The sequence below is a fragment of the Dysidea avara genome, chromosome 15, assembly GCF_963678975.1.
Source record: "Dysidea avara chromosome 15, odDysAvar1.4, whole genome shotgun sequence".
Taxonomy (NCBI): Eukaryota; Metazoa; Porifera; class Demospongiae; order Dictyoceratida; family Dysideidae; genus Dysidea; species Dysidea avara.
This window is the reverse complement of record NC_089286.1, coordinates 1868569-1873258: the sequence shown is the minus strand read 5'-3', so window position 1 is coordinate 1873258 and position 4690 is coordinate 1868569. Positions and strand designations below refer to the sequence as shown.

General features: G+C 38.1%; 1 long non-coding RNA gene across 1 annotated transcript; it reads left to right on the top strand.

The window, feature by feature from the left end:
• Nucleotides 1-3406: 3406 nt before the first annotated feature.
• LOC136245432 (uncharacterized) lies at nt 3407-4467 on the top strand. Its single transcript, XR_010695857.1, has 3 exons — nt 3407-3538; nt 3966-4071; nt 4241-4467. It is a non-coding gene; the product is annotated as an uncharacterized lncRNA (long non-coding RNA).
• Nucleotides 4468-4690: the final 223 nt, after the last annotated feature.

Sequence of the window (4690 nt, the reverse complement as noted above, 5' to 3'; positions counted from 1 at the left end):
CTGATCATTTGTCCAGTAGTGATTATAAAACAAATCACATAATTTGTACTAGTAATAGCATGGGTAGCAGTGAAATTTGGGATAAATATCACGAGTGTTGTATTGGAAATGGGGATAAATTTCACGAGGCGAAGCCGAGTGAAATTTACCATTTCCAATACAACAAGAGTGGTATTTATCCCAAATTTCACTGCTACCCATGCTATTCCCAGTTAATACCATACTCGATGCATATGCGCATGCCGTGCATTAGCGTTGCCATGTACACAATTTGCCACTATGTACTAAACATGTGTCAACACTAATTGTTAACATAAATTCTAGCCAATGAAATTGCAATTACAACTTTTTCACTGCTACCAGTGAAAATTTCGCTGCTACTATTGAGACTTTTGTATGGGCAGTGAAACAAGTATGGTATTAGTATGTAAATTAGTGTCCCACGCCACTTTAAAGTATTACTGTTAAACCCATAGGAAAGCTAATGGTGATGATCCAGTATCTCTGAACTCCTTGTGCTATAACTAGCTAGCTACTGCTGCCATGCATGCTATAATAGTATTGAACTGACCTGAATGGCATAAAGCTTGAAGGTAGGGACCCGCCGATTATGCTCATAATTTTACCTATTATGCTATGCTGCACTGCTTAAAAATTCACCTATTATGCTTAAATTAATGCTCAATATTTACCTATTATGCTCGATTATGCTCAATGTTCATGCCTTAGTTCATATGCTTTGCTACTAGTTTAACACTGTATAGAAAGAAAAAAATGAGTGGCTGGAACACAAATAATAAATTCTTGCTACATGTAAGAGAAAAGATCGATATACTCTAATAGAACAGTCAGTTTGAGATTGTTCTATTAGAGTTACTGACTGCTCTATTAGAGTATATCGATCCTATTTTGCAATTGTCATTTTTCCAGCAAGAATCAAATTTATACTATCATACAAATATTTAACCTATTATGCTGGCATTATGCTCAATGCTTTTAGGTGCCTATTATGCTCAAAATTATGCCAGCATAATCGGCGGGTCCCTACTTGAAGGTTTTGCTTGATGATTTTCAGCACCGTTGGATACTTCTTTCACTGGGCCAAAGGGTACGCCCTTGATGTTTATCTCCCTTCCATCACGTATCACCAAAATAGTTCCGCCGTGTAAATGAAAATGCCAACGTTTGTTTCCAGGCATTAGCTACAGTAGTCGCTACACAGTGTCACTCCGTCGATATACACTTTCGCCAAGAAGCTCAAGAAAAAGCAGCTGCTTTGGACAAACGATGTTGAACAACCCGCTCATAAAACCGGTTTGCGTGGCTATCATCATCCCGCTAAATAGTGACGTATTGCAAAAAAAAGTATCGGGAGGGTTGGGCTCGTTAATATTTTTTAATGTTGCTAAGTAGCGGAATTTAGCCAGGTTCTTTTACTTTAAAGTGATTTCTTGGAGTTTTCAACTTTAACGTTGACATTCACTACCCAGAAGTTTTGTAAGTGCCCATCAACGAACTTCTGAAGAGTCGCGTGGGCTAGACTGACTATAGCTACCTCGGAGTATCTGTATTCAACGGGACTCAATTCGAAGCTCCATATCACAGCTGAAAGTGTGTCCTCAAGTGTTTCATCTACATAACAGGAAAGTGCTGTCATTTTAGCGTAGATATAAGCTTAATAGTTATCAGCAAGCTAAGGAGCGAGTAGCTTAATGAAGAGCAGAATAGACTAAGCTCAGTTGGGTCATGCTATTGATAGCTACCCGGACAGTTCTGATAGAAGGATGAGTTTTGTTGATGAGGAAACTAACCCCAGCCAGCTATTTAACTGTACTTCAGCTGATGTTCTAGAGTATAACTCTGCTCCCAGTCTGTATACATATTCAAGTTATGACTCCCCACATCATGGCTCTGACTACATTGATGAAAGCTCATCACCACCCTCGACACCGCATCATCATGTACCAATCCATTCAACTCTCATTTCAACTCCACTTTCAAAGCAGCCTGGGTTTTGTGACTCATTTAAGAGTGTATTTAACACTTCTGATTTTTTTATCTCACAGTTCCCTGATGACGTAGCAAACAGCAACTGCTCTCAGTACATTGTGTTGGATTCAGCAAACGTGGACACATTGAATTTTAGTGCAAGCTCTGGTGAGTCTTTGATTGTTATTGAGCCTGAAACAGTTTCCCACGATGCTGATGAAACTACAGAATCTAACTACACTGACCTATTACCATGCTACACTTCAAAATCATCATCAGCTTTGGTCACTCACCAGAAATTCTGTGCTTATTCATGTTTGTCATATTTTACAGCATCAGAAGTAGGAAATGCTTTGAGATTTTTTAAATGTAAGAATATTGTAGAACAGAACCAGTTCTTATTAGACTCGTTTAAAGTTATTTCTAATGAGGAGTCTATAAACCACCTGATTTGTGGGAAGCAGGTGTGCAGAAAAGCCTATATACAGATTCTAGAAATATCAGAAAAGCGCTATAAAAAAATTCTTACAGTTTTCAAAGCTAATCCAACAGTTAAGTTTGAGCGGAAGCCTGTCATTCGATCTTTGTCTACCAAAGTGATCGAGGCTAAAACTTGGAAGGCAAGATATTTTGATAGAATTGGAGACAGTATGCCTCACATTGACCAAATACATTTACCATATGGTCTTACTAAGGGAGACATTTACCTCACTATGAAAGCAGAATTGATAGAACAGGGTTTGTCAGTAGTTGTATCTTTGTCATGTTTCTATAATATTTGGAGCAGATCATTTAAGAAGGTTGTTATACCGAAGGTACGAATCAAACATTTTAGGAAATGTGTATATAGTGCTTTACTTTACAATCACAGCATACCCTATTCAGCAAGTGTGACATCTGTACAAAATACAACAAGGAGCGGCTGCTTCTATCCAAAGATAGGCTTGTGCAACTTAAGAAAAGTATAAACTCCACATCAAGAATGTCGAGTAAGTCAATTAGAGATACAATTGCACGTTTTACTGCATGTTTAATCTGTAATCGTGAAAAATATAACTATGGTGATGTTCAATTGTTAAACACTTTTTACACTGTTTTCACTGTCATGTGTGCATATAATTATGGATGTCCTGTAAGTATGTATTTGCACACATGTGTCTGTATTGAAGTTAAGTAACTATAGGCAGAGGCAGCATAGCAGCTTGGCTGGTTAATAACCACCTGCTGTTACTTGGAACAAGTAATTGTACTCACGTAGTTCTTATCTAGCTAACCAGTTGTATAATAGGAATCTGGTGACCTATAGGCCTGTTATCAATTAGGGAAATTGCCCACACAGCTGTAACATCCACAGCTGTAACATCCACAGGTATCTGGTTTACTGGGAAGGAAATACTCAACTGTCTGTCCTATAGTGGTGCTGCTTGACTTCACAGAACAACTACCAGAGGTTCTATACCTGCAATTAGATAATGCTGGGAATCAGAACAAGAATCGCTATGTGTTAGGTTTCTGTGCTTTTTTGGTGGAGAGTAGAATTTTTCGAAAGGTTAGTTATCCTTCAATACTGTCATTGCAAATACCAAAATTATAAGTGTGTATATTGATCTATACAAACAATTGATCCATGTATAGTAATCCATCAAACTGTGGCTGTGTGATAAAGTATGTAGTTTCGCATGAATAAAGTGCAGCACTAAACGCTATTTTATGTACTGTAACAGTGTATCAAGGGTGTTGAGCAGGTCAAAGAGTAGGGGCCCTAGCTACATAAAATGCATGACTGTTCTGTTAGGATAGTTGACTGCTACTTTATTAGAGTGCCTTGATCGTTACACAACAAAGAACGGGAGATTGCTCCTACCTCCATTTACACCACCCTTAGACTGTATACAAAATTTGGCTACTAATACGTATATATACATACAGTAAGTTTTGTTTTGACAATGCACTTGACTGGTGGTTTCCTTTTCCAGGTCTCAATCAATTTCCTTCCGGTTGGCCATACCCACGAAGATGTTGACCAGTTCTTTTCACGGATAGCCTCACAATTGCGAAAGACTGGGGCAGAAAGTATCCCTGGTAGGTGACATAATGTGTGTATGACATGCACATACAACCACATACGAATGTACTGTACTGTACATGCATGGGAATAGCCGCTCTATTGATGCAATAAGTAAAAATCATGATCAAGAAATCTTATTGTGATCTACAGTATGCTAGCTACAGTGTACTTTTACTTGTAAAGATCTTTTGGAGGCAACAAGGAACTGCATGGATCTTAACCCTTCAACATTCTTTTTAGAAGCTATGCATGATGTCAAGAGTTGGATATTGCCACAATTAAATGAGCTCCATGGCCATCGAGATCCCCACTGCTTTAAGTTTGTACTTAATGACCAAAATAAATGCACAATGTACTACAGAAATTGGACGTCAGATCTCTGGTGCTCTGAAGACAAAGCAACAATTGTTTTGAAGGTAGTTTTCTATACACCATATATTCACACTGCACACCTACACACACACACGCACACACTACACGCATATACATGTATATAAGACACGTACAGTTAATTGTGTGCTGTATAGCCTTGATAGTCATAATGGTATTATTGTACAGCAAAAATGTGATACTGAGGAAATGGTAGATATAAACATATGTATGTACATAATGTAAGAAGTGCTAGTGGTTGTG